This window comes from Drosophila innubila, assembly GCF_004354385.1.
Source record: "Drosophila innubila isolate TH190305 chromosome 2L unlocalized genomic scaffold, UK_Dinn_1.0 4_B_2L, whole genome shotgun sequence".
Lineage (NCBI taxonomy): Eukaryota > Metazoa > Arthropoda > Insecta > Diptera > Drosophilidae > Drosophila > Drosophila innubila.
This window is the reverse complement of record NW_022995372.1, coordinates 10,790,075-10,810,623: the sequence shown is the minus strand read 5'-3', so window position 1 is coordinate 10,810,623 and position 20,549 is coordinate 10,790,075. Positions and strand designations below refer to the sequence as shown.

Below are 20,549 nucleotides of genomic sequence, written 5' to 3'. Positions count from 1 at the left end.
AAAAGTACAGGGGTCTATTGGGTTTGTTTTACCGAATATGTGCGTAACAGGTAGAAGGAGGCGTGGCAGACCCTATAAAGTATATATATTCTTGATCAGCATCAATAGTCGAGTCGATATAGCAATGTCCGTCTGTCTGTCTGTCCGTCTGTCTGTCTGTCTGTCTGTATGAACACCTAGATCTCGGAGACTATAAGAGCTAGAGACACCAAACTTGGTATGTAGGTTCCTCCATACTGCAGGCAGATCAAGTTTGTTTCAAAAATCAGCCACGCCCCCTTAACCGCCTGCAAATCGACATTGAAAATTTCATATCCAAATTATAAGAGCATTTTGAAAGCCAGAAATTCCAGATTTTGCACAGATGAAGATATAATTGTCCTAAATTTTTGCTGAAAATTTCATTCTGATCGCACAGTAAATAGCGAAGATATTCAAATAATAAATTTTGCTGTTAAATTCGTTGATGGCGCGTTGGCAGTAATTAAAACTTGAATATCTTGATAAAACAAAAAATTTATATTAACATATTATATAACAAATTGGCGTCCATTCAGATGTGAGCTTCGGTGGCGCAGTGAATACATGTTTAAAAATTTCATTTAAATAATTTTACATTGGTATTTATATAAACGTTAAGTTAAAATTCTATGTTAATTATTGTTTATTATAAATTTACTGTGTAAATTTATGTTTTAGTAAATTTGTCTTTTTTTTGGTTTTCAATTATTTTACAATTTGATTTAACACTTAGCATGTTTAATATGCAGTTTTAATTTATTCTCTGTTATAGTTTCACTTATGCTTAACATAGCCAAATATGCATAAACGCATGTTTATATATATGAATGCTTAGCTAGAAACTTCTTTTGTTTTATGTGCCAACATATGTATAAATGTGCACTTAACAGATCTTTGAATGCACATATGGATTTTATCCTTTGAAAATATTTTTATTTTGTATTATTATCTGATATTTTGTTTTATTACCATTTATTCTTTACTATATTTAATCTTAAAGCCATATATGAATATTTATTTTTATTATATTTTAAATTATCTGTTATTTTGTTTTATTATTATTATTATTATTATTATTATTATTAATATTATACATTAATTATTATTTTTTATTATTATTATTATTATTATTATTATTATTATTTCATTATTATTATTATTATTATTACTATTTTACTATTATTATATTATTATTATATTATTATTACTATTATTATTATTATTATTATTGCTTACTATTATTATTATTAATATTATTACTATATTATTATTATTATTATTATTATTATTATTATTATTATTATTATTATTATTATTATTATTATTATTATTATTATTATTATTATTATTATTATTATTATTATTATTATTATTATTATTATTATTATTATTATTATTATTATTATTATTATTATTATTATTATTATTATTATTATTATTATTATTATTTATTATTATTATTATTATTTTAGTTTTATTGCTATATGTACATATATAGATATATATATATGGTACATACTTTATCTGTGTAGATAGCAGATAAAAAACCATTTTTTGGGGAACTTTGGGGGCTTACGCAACCCAAGTCGAACTGAAGGTTTCTTTTGGAAAAAAGGAACCCATTACAAGTGTAATGGCCTCCACGTGGTGTTCCCTGGGTGCCGATAAAATTTTTAATTATATCGGAAGCAAATTCGAGCGGCGACAAATTTAATATATAAGAGTTTATGGTAATCTTAAATATTATTTAGTTTTTAGAAGTGACTGATTTTGGATAGTAAGTAATGGGTTCCTGACAGTCGAGTGCGCTGACTGTAGCACCGGCAGACTAGTTTTTTATTAATTTATATTTTTATTTAAAATTTTTAGATTAAACTGAATTTTGTTCGTCACAAAATTGGATATCAGAAATTTTGGGGCTAGAAATTGCTTTCGTCACTAGACTTTTACCTCGTGTAGAGGTTTTTTTTGTGGGATTTATTTTACTAGCTAAATTCAGAGAGGTTTCCCTGGAAGTGTCACCCATTCTGGCCCTCATAAATAATAAATGTAAAACGAGAAAGGGCAAGAGGCAACCCTTGACACTCACTCACATCAAGTTCATCAATTCTAATCAAGTTGGCTAAGAAAATCTCCGCTGAAAATTAGCCACACTAAACAGATAGCCGAGGGTGTGGAAGTGTTGTCGTTGCCCAAGTGACAGAGGGGACAAGACAAAGGCAAGGGCAAAGCTCACAATTACAATGTCATTCCAACAAACACAGATACATTTGTAACTCCTTTTGGGACACAAGCAAAACCAAATTTATCTTGGGCACGCATGGCCAAGATGGTAAGCTAGCCTGGCCTACTTGGATCTGAGTGTTGAGTGAGTTGGTCGCACCCAAGGAGCCTAACACGCATATGTATAATTCATAATGAATCCTTTCTATTAGTCAAACGTAAAATGAAATGGTTTTTACGTATTAGTGACGCATATTGGCTGTTAAGCCACACACGGACCTCTTTTTGGCCCAAAGACCACACCGAAGAAACTCTTAAGCCCAGCGTCAAACTTTGTGGCATTGTTGTGTGTCCTTGGAGAATAATGCTGACAAGCAAACGAACAACAGCAACAACAACAAGGACGATAGCTAGCCGCAACTACAACTACAACTACACAGTTGCCAGGATAAGCGGGAGGGAAAACTGAAACTGGAAATCAAAGATATGCAAATTGAAACAGATATTTTTGCTTATAGAAATTCATCGCTTTCCCTGCATAAGTGAATGTGTGTATATGTGTGTGTTTCATGTATTTTATATTGGAGCAGCAGGCGCTATTACAACATTTCCCAGAAGTGGCAGACCACTGCCTGGTTCAGCTTCTGCAAAATACTTGGCAAATACAATAAAAAAAATTCTTTTTTGCTTTATTATTTTTTTTTTCTATTCTCTAAATAACATAAATGCTTTGGGGAAATGATTTATGTGTGGCAAAAACTTGGGCTTTTTACGATTTCAAATAGTTAAAGTACTTCCGATGCTTGTCCTTAAAACGTTTGATGGCGGGCCTTAAGAAATTATGTTCTGGCTCAGGGTGACCCATAAATTCACACGCATGAGAAATGTCATTGAATGAGCTTCCTGAAGAACGGCAGAGAAGTAGATTCTGGGCTATATTGTTATGGACGCAGCTGCCATTTTGAAATTGCCACGCATGACTTGGCTTATATTTGAAATCGCCTTTAGCCCTCTTGCCCTCCTCTCAGTGCTCGCTAGCCATCTCTGTGACCCAGCCCTAATTTTTGGGTTAATTATGCTAAGAAACCCATTAAGACTCACTTTCACAAAACCCTGGCATTGACTTTATCATGCTCTTCCCTATTCTCAGAATTTCGGGTATTATGGAAAGAACATGTTGGAGGCAGAATTAACTTTTTACGAAATATGCAGATTTTGATCAAAATTTTTGAGAATTGTATATATTATTATAAACATTTCATTTTATATGTTTGAAACAAATTACATTATCATCATATTATAGTTACATCTCTTTCATAAAGTTTGATCAGGGTATAAATTAGGAGATAATGGAACAATTTTGATCAAACACAACCATATTTATGCAATAAATGGTGTTGTATTTTTTTAAAATCTCTTTAAACGAATTTTTGTAAATAAATAAAGTATTGCTGGTTTTCTAATTTTTCCCCAAAAATTTCCAATCATTTTAGAGTTATCCACAAATAATATAGAGTATTTACCATGGAAGTGCAGGCTTGAGATTTTAATCAGTTGTTTGTTTTTTTCCTACCTTCCTTTTACGCATGTGTGCATTTTCAGCTTTTATATTTTTTGTTTGTTTGTTTGAATTCTATAAGTATTTTGCGGTTGCTTTTTGTTGTTTTCGTATGCTGCTTTGCTGTTTCGTTGCCTACTCTAAACTTTTGTGCACTGCTTTGCATTTGCTCAGAGTTATTTTTCTTTGCCATTGTTTAACACTTTTCAACTAAGTTTTAGGCCATTTTTACTGACAACATATGTGTTAAAGTTATGATAATTCGGATTGGGCCAAAATGTTGGTCTTAAGGCGTCCATTAATAAACATAAATTAGAACGCAGCACAAAATTAGTAATTCAATTGCGCTAAACAGCTACTTACGATTGCTATGACTTTGACTTTGGCTTGGCTTATTGGCAGCAAAGGTCTTAATTGTGGTAGCCTGCAATCAAATGGCAGCTCAATTGGCCAATCAGCCATATCAAAGACCAGACGTTGACTCAAGGCGTATGCATAATTTGCACCAGTAATGAACGTCAGCTGGTCATAATAACGCCAATGAACTGACCGTCATAACTAGATTGCCCTCAATACGCACTGGTACACTTCAGCCTACACACCCCACACCCCGTACCTCCCTTAACTATGCCTGAACCGTGTTAGCAGCTTGAATTGAGCACCGCCAGATGGTTCCACGTTAATATTGCATGTTGCGAGACCGACTAGGTACATGATTACAGACGAAAACGGTTAAAATACGCAATTCTGAATAGGCTTAAAGTGCAGCAGACCGTTATGTCAATCCTTACAGTGCCCATATCTTCATCATCATCATTCTGTGTGTGTTCGGAATGAGAACTGCAGTCGGACACGAGGACGTGTTAAACAGTTCTAAAATGATGCATTACACTAGCGATCAAAATACAGCATTAGTGAGCTGTTTAGAAAATGAATGGAGTTTTTTTTAATACAATTTCTAGTACAAATTTATTATCAATATATATCCCAGAGATCTCGCTTACTTTTACCGAATTGATCAATTTATTAATTTTTCTCTGTGTTATTTGATTAAAATTCCCTTGTTCATAGGTTTGCTTATTAGTGTAAGCAGATTGTCAGTCAATGATGATAGTGATGCTGTGAGTGTTGTGTTAATGAAGCGAACAATCAGAAAATCCCAGCAATACTAAATGCAGTTGCAATTAAAAAATCATCAGCTGGAACAAAGAGAAGCCGGCGAAAGTTGTAAAAGTAGCAAGAAGCAGCATGCAGACAGTCAAAGTTGGTTGCCATCTGATGGCAGACATCCGCAATGGCTCTGCCACTAGCATTTACTGTGGCAGTTGCTGTCGTAGTAGCTGTAGCTGTGGTGCTAGTGGTGATGATGGTGGTGGTCGTGGTGGTGGTCGTGTTGGTGGCTCCAAATGGAGACCCATACAGTGAGCTGAGCATTTGCCAAAAAGGGAATCGCAAGTAACAAACGGAAGCCACAAAACGGACCGCAATTGACGTAGAGTTGCCACCACACCCAAAAAGACAAAATCCAGTCAGTGTTGCCCAGAGGCAAGGAGATGTGAATGGATGCGAGTTAAGGCGAGTTGAGGCGAGTTGAGGCGACCTCCAAGCAAAGTCATATGCACTAACAAAAGCAAAAGCAAAATCAGAAGCTAAACAAAACAATGTCCCAGCGACAAGGACAACAATTTTGCATAGTTATGCGAATGTCGGGGTGCCAAAATGAGTGCTGGCAAAAGGATGTGCGGCCATTTTGTTTTATATTCCACAAACCAAAAAGCAAGCAAAGTCGCTGATGCTCATGCTTTCCTCCTCATGCTGTTGTTAGTGTTGCTTGTTTTGTTGCTGTAGTTTTCATAATAACAATAAAAACTTGTTCTTTTTTTGTTTGTTTTTACAATTTGCGGAAAACTTGAAATGATTGTTATGCAATTGTTGGTAACACAATTTTGTCGTTTTTCTTAACACAACCACAACGACAGCCTGTCCTCACACTCTCGCCTCCGTTCCCGCTTTCTGTCTCTCTCCCTCTCTCTCTCTCTCTCTTTGTCACTTTGAGTGTGATTGTATGTGTGCATGTTTACACTATAAATTCGCATTAAGTAGCACAAAAGTTTTATTGACTTCGTGTTCAGTGCGCTTGATTTTCATGGCACACAGAAAGCCAGCAGCAAAATAGATAAACAAACAGCAAACTTTAATTGCAAAAATTTGTGGTACAATTAATGAATGTACCAACATTGAAACATCCCGTATGGTGAGAAAGCGACAGTCTCTAACAATCTATCGCACACTCATTTTCTCTATATTTTCTCCCTTTTTCTCTTTGTATATCTCTGCTTGTATTTGCTACTGTTGGCACTGCTGACCAAAAGTCAAATTGCCAAAGTGTTTGCTTGCTGCCAGCTGCAATTGAAGCTCAAGCTCCGATTGCCGGCGGAAGGGTGCAACCAATTGATGACCCTTAGTGAGGGGCGTCTAACAGCTTTCTAAATGACTTGTTAAATGTGTTTGATGTTAGCATGATGCTGTTGCCGTTGCAACATCTTCTTCACACAACAGCACAATAATGTTATGTAGTATCTAATATGAGATCTAATTTGATTTCGATATAAACATTTTGTACCCAATTACATTAGTTATTTATTTTTTTTTTAATTGTTAATTTTTTAATTTTTTTTTAATACTAGTAATGTAATCCAAACAGTCAATCGAGTTTAAAGTCGAAATGAAAAAAATCGGTGAGAAAAGAATCGAGTCGTCGATCAATCGGCAAATAATACATCGAGTTTTCCCAAAACATTTTTTGTTAAGTGCCAAGGGGAAAGTATGAAAATAATTTACAGTGATGAAAAGAATTTGATTTTTTAAATTTAAATGCAAATTCCACAAGCAAGTTTTTTAAGTTTTGACAAAGTTATCACTGTTTAAAGTTTTGAAAAAGGGTCAAGGGAAAATGAAAACAGTTTTTGTATCTCTTAATATTGACGATAATTTTTAATAAAATATGCAAGTTCAAATATAGTCAAAATGAAAAAATGGTGATGATACCATAAAGAATATTTCATGTAATTATTTTTAAGTCTCAATTTTATTTGACTGCGACAGAAGGCAATGTCACAGCAAAGAAATTAATTTCAATTTTCGTTAAATTTAATGAGTAATTAACGGAGAAATGTATATATAGGCATTACAGTACTACAGCATAACTTTTGTATGCCTTTGGCACAATTTAAATTAATATCCATTGTGTGAATGAAAAAGATTCAATTTATTGCAATTTCTTATTTTCAAATGCGTTTTAGATTTGCTGTTTGTCTATGGAGACTAAAATTTCAATTAATTATTTGTTAGTTAAAGTTGTTGTTGCTGTCGTCGTTGTTTACAATGAAATTAATTTTGTTGATGCCAGGCACCTGCATCTGCAACTCATGAACTATGAACTTAAGATTGTGTTGAGCTCACTCGGAGCTAAATGCCAAAATTTGCAATATTGTCAACTTTGCAGCACTTCAATTAAACTTGCAAACAAACTCAAGGAAGCCGACATGCCATATTCATCATATGAGCGCGGGCTGCCTCTAGTTGCCGAATTTAACTAGATCCGCTTTTAATTAAACTCAACTGCAAACAAAGTCATTCAAATGTCGCCAGCATGCCAAACCTGCAGCCTTCCAGACAAGGCTGCTGCCTTGTAGACGCCTTAGCGCATTTCACACGCACCTGTGGTTTTACTACCATTTTGAAAATCTAAACAGTTTCCAAACCCAGACTCAGACCCAGACCCAGACCAAGACCAAGAGCTAACCTGTCTCAAACTTGTTTGCACCTATGTGCACTCTGATATGGCAACCACTTAGATACCCTTCTCTCCTCTGTGTCCCTCTGCCTGCTGTCCTGTCAGGCTGTCTGCCAAGGTTGCGTCATCGTTGCGTTTGGGATTATGCCAAAATGCAATTTGCATTTGCAAGATGCTCTCGAGTCGGGACAAGACAGCTCCAGCGACATGCGCGTATTAATTTTAAATTGACTGTGAAATTACCAAGAAGGTTTTGTGTTAAGTCCCTGTCCCTTTGGATTCACTCCTTATTGTCCCTGCTTCGACATCTTTGCTTAGAATTTCATAGATTTCCTTGATGCATTACTCACTTTCTCGATTAAGATTTTTACATTCAATTGATCTAAGACATTTCGACAATGAGGATGCATTAGAAATGTTAAAATAAAATTGAATTATAAATAAATATTTATTATACATACAATATTTGATGGGTTTGTAATTTGTCAAAGAGTTATAATTCGTAAGTGGCTAAATTAATTTTCAGATCAAGCTCGTAATAGTATGTAAGGAAATTCCATTTTATACAAATTTAGTCGATTATTGTAGAATACCTCTACGTAATTTGTTGATATTTAAAGTTATTGATTAGCAATTAGATAAATCTTTTATTTATTTGTTCATAACCGAATATTTTAACTAACTTATGTTATCGTTTCCAAAGTGTAGGTAAGCATATATAGCAAAACATATATATGTATATAGGTATAGTTTGAAAAGATCGTTAAATGTGATTCATTTTGATACTCAGTTGAGTTCAACGAAAGTCTATCAAGCTATTAACTCGTTGAATAATTTAATAGCCACTGTCGTAATTTAATTCGATTGACTAATATTCACAGCTACTTAAAAATTATACTCTGAACTATTCAATTGGAACCTAATTGAAGTCAGCTGAAGAAGCCGAAGGAGTAAAATGTTGAAATTGAAACTCGACAAAGCTTTAAAGAGTTGTCAAAGCAGCCATCGGAGCACGCTTTCCACATTTCGCATTCATACAAAGACATTTAAAGCAATTACACCCCAGGGTATTATTCAACTGCAACTTGCTGACAGACACATATTTCGCTACGACTCCAGCTTCGACTACGGCTACGGCTACGGCTTCGACTTCGACTATGGTAAAAAGCAAAAGTGAGTCGAGTTCCAGTTGCAGGCAGGCAGCAGGCAGCAGTCAGCAGTCAGTAGAGCCAGCAGTCAGCAGTGCTGAGACTCTGAGTCAGCAGAAAGCATGGGGCTTGCCACAGAATCACCAAAGTAGAAATAACTTGCGGCAGGGCACAAAGACAATAACATTTAAATGATTTTAATGGCAGCTGTTCGATTTTATTGACTAGCGCTTCTCTTCGCCTGTCACACTCCTGGCACTCCTTGTGTCCTTGTTCTGGGCCTGTGCTTGCGCCGGGACCATTGTGTGAAAATGTTATTTGCTAACTGAGAGTCATCAGTGGCGAGGCAGGCGAGAAGGCAGCAGCTCATCTGCAAGCTCTGTGACTGAAGGTGGTCTCATAATAATAAAAATTATTGTTACTAGCGGCTAAATGTATGTCATTGGGTTATTCTTATTGCTGTTGTTGCTGCCACACCCCCAGCGGCAATTGAAATGCGCAGCCAAGCGAAACTTGCTCAAGTGAATGCAATGAAAAAACTCGTATCTAAAGAAAAGCACAAATGCTTGTGGCACTACACCATAATCAAGATTTCGCTGCCAGTGTGCGGAATCTGTCCCAGCGCCAACAAAGAGAGGGAAATTGAGATAGATGGAGGGAGTGAGACAGAGAGGTATGGGTTCAAGGATTGTGTAGCTAGTGGAATATATATATTTATGTTTCTCTCCTTAGTATCGACTTTTTGCTGACAATACAATATAAATTTAATTGCCTTTTGTATAAAAACTTTTAATATTTCCGAGCACCTACAAATGGTAAGAGATGCAGACATGTCTCCATTGCTTAATGACGTGCAATTAAAAGTATCTAGGTAAGATCACTTTAAAATATAGCGATATAGCGTTGGCAAGAATCTTTAATATTATATTCTATAACGAATCTTTCACATTGATTTCGAATTCAGAAACAAACTGCCTTTGACATTTAAGTACGCAGAACGAATGGAAACTTCCAGTTTACCTTCAGAGTCGTCGCTGCCATTGGGATGTTAACTCACAGCAAACAGTGGGAAAGCCTAACAAATGACACATCATAAAAACCACGTTGCAAGGATGAATTAACACAGAATTGGTACGAGTACATGTTTGTTAAATAAATTCTGATTGAAGGTAAAAAACTAAAAGACCATAAAGGATATTAACAAATGGAACTCGGCTGGAAAACAATCTATTTAAACAGCAGTTTAAATCTTCAGATGTAATCAGTTATAAAAAGATAAAATAAGATACTTATCTAGTTGCAATTTTTAATGAAATACCTTCTTCTTATTTTAAGTAATTTCTTTAAGGATTTTCAAAAGATTTCATTGTGAAGCTAAGTAATGTTTTTTTTGGAACAAGACTTCGAGTTTCAAACAACTTATATGAAAGCAAAGAGTGTATGTTTTCTTAATGACAGCTAAAACTGGCGCAAAACAATTCAAATAAATAATTTACCAAGTTCAGCAAAGGGAATGAGAGGAGAGCGTTGCAACTTTAGGACAAAGTAAAAAGCCAGGCAACTGCGACATGCACATGCTAAAATGGGCTGAAGGCTAAAATACAAGCAAGATAATCCTACACATGAGCCAGAGTCTTGCTTGTTAATTAAGAATGTGAAACAAAGTCATAAAGGAGACAACAAGAACAACAGCAGCAGCAGCTTCAGGTACAAGGAACATAAAAGGAAACGTGCACAATAACAGACACACGCATAAATGCTTGAATATACATACATAAGTATTTATAAGGGGGCTAAGACGGAGAGACTTGCTTGGTTTATTAATATAGGTATGTGCTTACTTTACTTTGCCAGCAAAATCTTATTTTATTCATTTGCTGGGTTGTGTCTGCTTAAAGGCTCAATATCTCATGGATTTCTCTTCGCACTGTACTACGTGGCGGGTACGCAATGTCTTTGACAAGGCATTGACTCGTCAACTGTCCCATTTTAATGAGCAAATTCGATTTCATTGTCACGCAGGCATGAAAGGCAATGCTGCTACTTGTACTGTGACCGCATTTGCAAAAATTACGCATACGCCGCGTGTGCGCCGCACCGACCAAACGTGTCTGGGAATCCGTTTTCGTGGCTACTCTTCTCAGAGCAACAGCGGCAACAGCAGCACTTATATATATATCCATACACACCCGACCCACCGTCTCGCAGACGCGACTCTGCCCGAATTTATTAATATATGCGAGACGCGTCCACTGTGACCAGTCGACCACGCACTCTGACACTGTGGCACTGTGCCCCTTAAATTGCCACCGACTACAGTGTGCCAGAGGCGCAGCCTGTAATTATTTATATGTACATGGAGTATGTGCTGACAGAAATACACTTACATGTGCACCAAAATTAAATATAATTCACATTTGCCATCGAGTTAACTCAACATGCCAGGCGGCAACTTTAACAGCTGTGACAGCAAACGTGTACGAACAACATATTTAGGGCCTTCCTAAGATTCGAAATTAAATTAAAAAAAAGATCTAAGAGAAGTTGCAGATCATTCTAGATAAATTTTCTAATCGGCAGCTAAAATAAAAGATCTTGAAAATCAAACAATAATTATTGATATAGTTTTTCAAGTATTTCGGCAAACACTAAATTCCTATCGAAATTTGTTGAATTTGTATCTCCATTACTTTTTTTAAGTTAACTTGAAACTTCATTTTTGACTGGTGTGTTTTCCATCTATGTTTAAAATTTATTTGCAAATATCGTAACCAGTAAATTATCATTTTCCATTTTATTTCGAATTTTTACAATGTTATTGTGAGCTTTGCAGCTTTAGCCACTCTCTCCGCATAGCTTAAAATTGTATGCTTAAAAAATAAGAAAATGAAAGCTAATCAGCACAACTGGAACGAGATGATAATCTCGTTTAAGCGCTGTGCCATAAGCTAAAGTGCAAGTCTCTGAAAAAGCCTGACAAAGGACTTGTAAAAAATTCCACATAGTGTGTGTATGTGTGTGTGTGTGCAGTTGGTTGATGTCTGCAGTCGCCAACATACAAGCATCATCAACAATAACAACAACAAAGCAACAAATGCATATATGCAAATTAAATTTTATTTTTTTCTATGTCGCACATACGAGTATTTGCATGCTTCTCTCAGAGTAAAAGGCTTGGGTGCTCCGCCCTCTTTTCCCCCTTTACCAGCAAAACTTCTGGCTGTAAACAGCTTCTTTATCTAACCCGTTTTGCTTGCCGGCTCGGTTGCAATTTTCAGTTTTAAGTAGAGCGGAAAATTAAAAACAAATTTTGCGGCACATTTCGAATATTTTTACATTGTGTGCAATTTTTTTCTTATTCGATGTTTATTTTCATACCTGCAAATTGGATTTTCCTTTTCATGGTTTTTAACTTAAGAGACATTCTTCTCTAGGTAGTAAGCATTGCCTCAAAATAAATCAAATCAATTATCAAAGATTCGATTCACTTGCAAAGTTTTTTGTACATCACTTTTATTTTGTTATTTGATTTTATATATTTTTTTAAATTAAATTTTAACTTGATAGTTAAATATATTTAATTGTAATTATTTATATTTCTAAATTATAGTTCAATTTACATTCCAAAACGTCTTTAACTTGGCTAATTTTCAAAATACTGTAGAATGTATACAAGGTAAGTAATTGAAGTAATTGGCCCAATAACAAAATAGTTACCCCTTTCAATATGTGGCGAAGGACGTCATAATGAAAGTTTACTCGATGAGCAGTTACCAAATTGTCTATTGGCTCAGCTCAAAGGCAACGGCATTCCTCGTCCGACCCAGATGCACATTTTGGACATACAAGCAGCAAGCAGGCAATTTGGGAGCCGAACTCAACTGCTGTGTGTCTGGTCCTGATATCGAATTTTTATTTGCTTCTCTTCGGCCTGGCCAATACACCTTAATAACATGCAATTATGCTCTCAAAAGCATAAATGATGGTTGGGTTTCCCCCTCTCCGCCCGCCTCCTTCGGCTGCTACTGCGGATGCTCTAATGCTGCTGCTGCTGCTACTGCTGCCAAAACTGTTATGACTTTGAGCATGAGCTGACCAAATTGCAGCACATTTGGCCTGGCCGTTTAGTTTGTGCCAATCAGTTTTGGGATCCTTTTATTTTAGGCCATTGCTACGCTCTGCAAAATTTCGACTATGCTAAAAACTTTTACGACCTGACTCTGCAGTTTTTCTTCATCTTCATTTATTTTTGTTATTTTTGGTTGAACTTTTATTTTATTTGCACAACGCTTGTAATTAAGTTAAGCAAGTGCAGATTTGCCAATGTCGTCGAATGTCGTCTGGTTTTTGGAACTGGGAACTTGGAACTTGGACCAACGACTTACGGACGTAATTGTGCCTGCAGCAGTGTTAAGTGGAAAGAAGAGACTTGAGACTGCAGACTGCAGACTGAAGACTGTGACTGTGACTGTGACTGCTCAGAGACTGTGACTCCTGAGGCTGGCAGGCAAGCAGGCTGGCACTCAAATAGTCGTTGTCGTTGTCTGTAATTTCTATAAGCTGATTTACGCAAAACTGCCAAGCAAAGCGGATAAGTTGTCTACCAAAGTTATTGTCATGCAAAAAGCAATATGCAAATAAAGAGATTTTGACGGCTGCTGACTGACAACTGTCTATTGACTATTGACTACGACTGCGATTCGATGCGACTCGGCTAAGCTGCAATCAATATGCAAATCCACTTAGTATTCGAGTATTCGAATTTGACGTAATCAAATTTGCGATTTTTAACTTGAGTTTTTGGCCATCATCTGGTTAAGCAGCCATTTCTCTGACTTCTTTCTGACTTGTACATTCTATTTATTCTAATCCTACAGTTTTAATTTGCAGCATCAGTCACTCGACTGGACTGGGCAGCGATTTAGAGATTCGTTCGCTTAACTCTCACATCCACTTGAAATTAAATGCAAATCCTTTAGAAAAGCCGAGCCTGGGCAAAACGGCGTACCTAAATGTCTCTCTTAGTTCATTACTATGCCAGGATACAACCTTTGTCTCGAATTAATTAAAATGGATTTACATGAGCTCAAAATGTCGCAAGCACTATGGCATCTACCAAAGGCACCTTTACACCGCAGCTTCAACGTGAAGAGGGTTCCCCCCTCTACTTCTATTTCTCTTGCCTTCGCTTGACACTTGGTCCAGATCCTGGCACTATTTTGCATGCATAACTCCTGTACTGCTTTGAACCTCACTGTGCCTCACTGACAAGCTGACAAACTGACTGACTGCCACACAGTCACAGCGACTGTCAACGTAAAGCCCGCACCGCAGATAAATATTTATATTTCGCTTTTTAATCTTTTGTAATTTTAAGTCGCGTCATACTCGATCCTGCACTCCATCTCGCTCCCTCTATCTCTTTTTTACCCTACATCCTTCACTCTCTCTGTGTCTCTGTCTCACCCTCAATCTCTCTGTTGTTTTGTGCTCTCAACTTTTGCTATTTGCTGTTTTCGCTATTTGGCTATGCTTTCTGTTGACTTTTCAATTTGAAAGTTGAAAGCACTTAGGGTTATTAGAATGAGAACCGTGGAGTTTGCTTCAAGTGGCTTTTCCGTCAAATGCAAGTAAAATGCTGGATTTTCTGCTGGATGATATTTGACTGGATTTGATAATTTACAGTCATTGTCCAAGTATATCACTAGCCTCAGAGCAGATCCACGGATTTGTTTGATTTTTTTTATTAAAGTGCAAATGTTGCGCTTACTTATTAATGACTTAAATTACATCAGTAGAAAATTTCCGAGAATTAGTTGAACCCATCTGGGTTGATTTTTTTTGTTATCCTCTCTATAATTTTTATTCATTTCATTTTCATTTACTTGGAAAATCGAATGTTTTCCCATTATAATTATATAAGCACCACATTTAAATAACTGTCAGAAATTCGATCTGTTTTGATATGCTGCTTCTCAATAGTGTTTTTTAACTGTAAATGAAAAAGTAATTTGTTTTTTATGAATATTTTTACGTATATAAATATAGTTTAAATGGTATATAATATCGCTTCACAATATATTATAGCTGTGAGGAAAGGAGGTGTTCATGAGAGAGCATTGTATGCTAAAGTAACTGTCAAACATATCAAAGTCATCAATTTGCATGAAAGCTCACAATTGTGATGACGATTGCAATGGATTCTTTTGGGACCACTTCAAAGGCTGATAAAAAAACAACAGGCACATTACCCACATCAAACCAACCGCCGCGTCATGCCACATGCCACGTTGGCCATGGCCATTTTGTATCTTTGCTCAAGCAGAATAATTTTCAATTTACATTTAAATGCAGTCTGCTTGTCGACTGTCCAACTGTCCAACTGTCGACTGGCGACAGACCGCCCAAATTTTGACCTGACCTTGTTGCGCCTCAAGTCGCCGCTAGTGCACAAAATTCTTTCCACTGCCTTCAACTGTACGTTTTTTAATACCATAATTGGCTTACTGATGAAGGTTAGCGGCGGGCACAAGAAAAAGTATTAAAAAAAATAAAAAAATACAAGTAAAGCGAACAAGAAGAAAAAAATACCGTGAAGCAGGACACAAATTATTCAAGAAATATTTTTGACAGCACTCTCGCGTTTTTTGGCACTTGAAAGGACAACCTTGAAATGAATTTGCGCCATTGCAAATAGCAATGAAAAAAGGCTTCGCGCAATATTAAAAATTTATTTGCTAAGTGCACTCTCCGTAAGCTGAGCTAAGCATTGAGCCGCCACTTGGCCATGTTATATAAATTACAGCCATAAAAGTGCCGACAGTCTGATATGTTCAAACACAATCAGTAAACTTATTTAAATATTTTCAATTAAATGGCATAAAGAGATCTCATTTGGGGCTGCATATGTTAGTTTCAATTGACAACATGGCGTATGCTTGATATATTTATATAATTTGCAGATCGCATGCTCTCCATTCGTTGGTTCGACATTAACGGCATCGTCTTGTGCTCAAAATATTGATGGGGGCTTTGCTTTTGGCTTAATGCACTTTTGGATTGCATTCCATTGCATTGCACTGCGAATTGCCATCAAACTATTTCCATTTTGTCATCAAGTTCATTTGCTAACCATTTCTCCCCTTCAGACTGACTGAGCTCTGTTTTTGCAACGCTGGCAAACGCCTTGGTGTATGCTACATCAATTTTATTGACTTTTCCCATCGTTCCACTCGATTGAATGCACAATTTCATTAGCAGGCGTGCCACATGCAGCTGTCTGTATATCTGGCAGACCCAAACCCGGGATCCGAGTTCCCCGGAGTCATCGCCAGTATCGAAGGCATCTTTTGGGCTGACTGACTGCATTGCATTGTTCTGGCATTGAACCGTTTGTGTAATCCACTGTCAACGACAAATTCAATGCAATGGCAACTGTTAAGAGTTCATCTCAAAGTATTTCCCCCCTTTTAAGAAATCAATAGTTACGTAACAAAGTCAGTCTGCCCTTTAGATAATCGCATTATCTAGCTAACAACTTGACTAACACCAACAGTAAAGCTAAACTTTCAATTTAATAAAGCAAATTCAACAACAAAAGCAATTGTAGCAATATATACAACATCTTAATAAAGTTTAATTCCCAGCACAACCGAGCCAGTTACGTCATGATTATGATTCGACTTGGCCAAAAACTTTTAATTAGTAAGTAGGCTGAAGTAGGCAAAGTTTTTCAATTATTGCCACCTGGAACCCTTTGACTGGCCCTAATGACCACCACACAAATACTTAATAACAAGTGCGGCGAATATTAGACCTAGTTTGATTTGAAATCAACAGCCAATACCAAAGCACAAAAAGTCGGAGCAACAACAGCAGAAGGAGATGAAGGAAAAACATCAGGCTAATGATTCGCTTGGGGCCAAAACGAAAGCCCTTTAAGTTCATAGGTTAATTAACCCCGGCAGCGGGTGTAAAAAATGTTGGAATATCGTTGGCGTTGGTGTTGGCAATGGAGGTGATGTGCACAGTCAGAGGTGATGTGCATAATAGGCTAGAAGACGTGACTTCAATGCTCTCAAAGCTTTATAAATAATTATATGTATGTACTCGCTTTTCCCTTTTCCACTTCTCTGTCCCTGTAGGTTCACAGGCAAAACAAATGTATCTCTGGCTGCATGACAAATGCCGTCTAGACGCCGACAGCGAAGCTTAGCAAAGCTCAGGACTTGGCTTTGGCTTCATTTCTATTTGATAACTGCAGTCTGCAGGCGGTTAGCTGACGTCCCTACTCCCACTCCAAGACCCGGTCCGACAACTGGTCCTATTCCCAGCGCCTATTCCTACTCCTTCTCCTTCTCCTTCTCCTTCTCCTTCTCCTTCTCCTTCTCCTTCTCCTTCTCCTTCTCCTTCTCCTTCTCCTTCTCCTTCTCCTTCCTTCTCCCACTCCTACTCCAGCTGCTGCTGCTGCTGACATTCGAATTGGCCGTTTGGCAACTAAATCCGTTTCAGTTTTTGACTGCCACCAGCGAGCAATGACAATGGCAATGTCGTGGCACCCTGCTAGCTGGCCATTTTTTATGCTCCCTTTTACCCTCTCCTTTTTTCTCTCTCCCTGTTCGTCTCCCTCACCCTCTCTGTGTGATACCAAAAGCGGCAACCTGTCTATATATAAATGTTTGACTGGTTAACTGCTCGTGGCACGAATTTCGCTTGCCAAATATCATCAAAGTTAAATTTATACTGTTCATTGTCCAAGTTTCTGCTTAACCGTTTACGAATTTTTAAACTGTTACATTAAAATTCTAAAAACATAAATAATACAAAAAATATTTAAGAACATTCTTAGCTATCTCAAAGTATTTGACAGTTGAATTGAATATGCATTTTTATACTACTATCAAATTCTCAGCACATTACCTCTTCAAATATTATTTAACATGGCCATTCTGAGTAAATTTTCTTAACTTTTGAATCTACGAATAAATTACACTTAGAAAATATTGGGTTTAGGTTGAAGCTAAGTGTATGTGCAGTATAATTACTTGTGTGAAATTTACATTTGTCATACAAATAATTACTTGAAAGCCACGCCTACAATCAGAGCATGATTATGTTCTGAGATTTGAATTTCTTCATGCTACTTTCTCGTATATTATTAACTTTTCTTGACGATGTAGCAACTCTTTGTGTTGCTCTTACACGATTCATATTTATATGCACTTACATATATATTTCTATGATGGGCACTGAAGCCGCCACATAATGAGCTACCATGACAACACCAAAAGCCATCAGGCAGTGACTGCATCTGCAACTGCAACTGCAAGAGCAAGAGCAGAAGGAATAGCAAAAGCAGAACGTCTACTTTGCAAATTACTTTCACGCTTTCACATCTCCATATTCACATGGTAGGACACCCATTCACATCCAGAAGGACACCCAGTGGCAGAGACGGAGGTGATGCCAGGGAGAAGGTGGAGGAGGAGGAGGCGGCAGCACATGAAGTTGTTGGAAAACCTCAGCTCGTTGGGCGTTCAATATGGCTGTCTATTGGGATGAGGAATACATGCCAGAGAGAGGGAGAGAGAGAGAGAGAGAGAGAGAAACTGTCGCATGTGGGACTACTAAGCACTTGTGACATGTCGTGTCGCATGCATATGCAACATTTGTTTTCGCTGCGCCGACATAATTTGCGCCAAAGTGCTGTGGCAAGTGTTGCACGAGAAGCAGATGAAAAAAGGCGAAATAATAACGGAATTCCTTTAATTTTCACGCCATGCCAGTGCTACTACAACAAGTGAGAGCAGGTAGCCAGCACCTCGAACCAGTTCCAGCTTCACTTCCAGACACACTAACAGGCGAGACATTGACGACAGTGGCCCAGAGGCAAAAACTGGAGGTAAGCTCGAGTCCCAGACCGGCAACTTGAACGGTTAAGTACTGCACACTCCCACAGCAGTCAAGTCAACTGAAAACGTGACAGGATATCCTGCTGCTGCTACAGTTCTTTGTCCTTCGTCCTTCTTCCCACTCCTTCACTTGCTGGCTTCTTCTACTTCAACTATGTCGGGTGGTGATTACATTGCCACCAGCTACAGTCCCATTGCCAGTTTCAGCTTCATCGCCAACTCCGACAGCTTGCAAAATGATAAAGCAAATGAGAACGGGGCACTTAATGTGCGTCACATTATAATTTGGCAGCTGAGTGAGTGGCCCCAGCATTAATATTTCATTTCGTTTATTTGTAATTCAAATGAGATCTAATACAAACGCAATATTACAAATCTCTTTAATGCACTCAATTAAACTAATCGCTTATTTATAGCTGCAATATCTACAGAAAAAAATAAATAAAAACTCATTAAAAGATCTACCAGAAAGTGGCTTAATCCCTTCAATTCCTTCCACTACTCTAAACGGCAGACAAAGTTTATCTCTATATATTTATATCTATAATATTATTTACATATACAAATTCCGGCATTTTGTGTGGTATTTATAAGTCAACATTTGCATAAAAGTTATGACAAGCTAAAATGCAAAATAATTGCCTAGAAATGACAGTGGCATATTTTGTTGGGCCAGTTCCAATGACAAGTTTCCAAAGTTTTGAAGGATTTCTTTTCCATAGTAAAGCAAATTGGCGCAGATATTTATATATACATTGAATATATTCTAAAACAAATTATGTTCACAAAAATAAAAATAATAAGGATAATAAATATCAAAGCTAAATGCTGTGCTGCTGCTTTTGGCTTTTGCGGTGGGGAAACTGTCAGGGAAATAAAATTTATATGCAACTGCGGTAACTGACTGCAATCCTTGTGGTTGCTTCATCGCAACAACAATAAGAACAGCAACAATCAAAAACAAGTTAGTATGCTCTAATAAAGAGTGTTCGACTCCAAGATACTCTGTAGTAAGTTAATCAATAAGTTGTTTCTTACATAGAAAAGTAGTAAATGTCAAGTAAAGCCAGGTTTAAAATATATTTTATAATTTTATTAGCGGTGCAAGAAAAGAATATACCTTCTGTCAGGTTTTATGTGACTTGACTATTAATACTGATGAAGAACTAATGTACCTAATGGAAGCCTTGCCTGTTACATATTCTTCTGTATAGACAAATCAAATAGTTTCAATTAAAAGAGGGTATAAATGTTAATATTATCAAGCAGAGGCAAAAAATATTATATATTAACTTAAATTGGCGTTCAAATACTAATGCAGAATGACTACTGCCTCAAAAAATTTTTTTTAATTCAATTCATTTGACTTCAACATTTTTAGTGTTTAAAAATGCAAATGAGAAATTGATTTATTGTCATGCAAATAATAAATTGTTAACAAATATATGTATATATATATATGTATGTCATTTAAAAATTCTTTCTGATTTACCTGCCATATAATGTGTGCTTAATTTATAACAGTTCTCTAATTAGATATGCAAATGGTAAATTAGTACATAAAATTGTATGCTAAAACAAATATATCATATAAATGATTATCATTAAGAATAACAACTTTTAATTTCATATATTTTCCTAATTTATATATTTTATTGTGTTAGTATTCAGTGAATACTATTCAATAAACAGACAAACTGAGCGAAGTAAACAAAAATCATGTGTAAATCTGATTATAAACTGCGATTTTTACTCATTATAAAATTTAATTTAAGCCATGCACGGACCGAGCTGGTCTCAACTAATGCTAACATATGCATATAGTATTCACAATCATTATGTTTTTAATTTGCTGGGCTGCATATTCGAAAATTAGCGTTCTTTGGTGCGTA

At 36.5% G+C, this 20,549-nt stretch overlaps 1 long non-coding RNA gene across 1 annotated transcript; it reads left to right on the top strand.

Moving 5' to 3' along the window:
* The first annotated feature begins 2,182 nt into the window (after positions 1-2,182).
* Positions 2,183-2,936, top strand: LOC117781488. The gene is made up of 2 exons (XR_004617168.1): positions 2,183-2,389; positions 2,457-2,936. It is a non-coding gene; the product is annotated as an uncharacterized LOC117781488 (long non-coding RNA).
* The last annotated feature ends 17,613 nt before the right edge of the window (positions 2,937-20,549 follow it).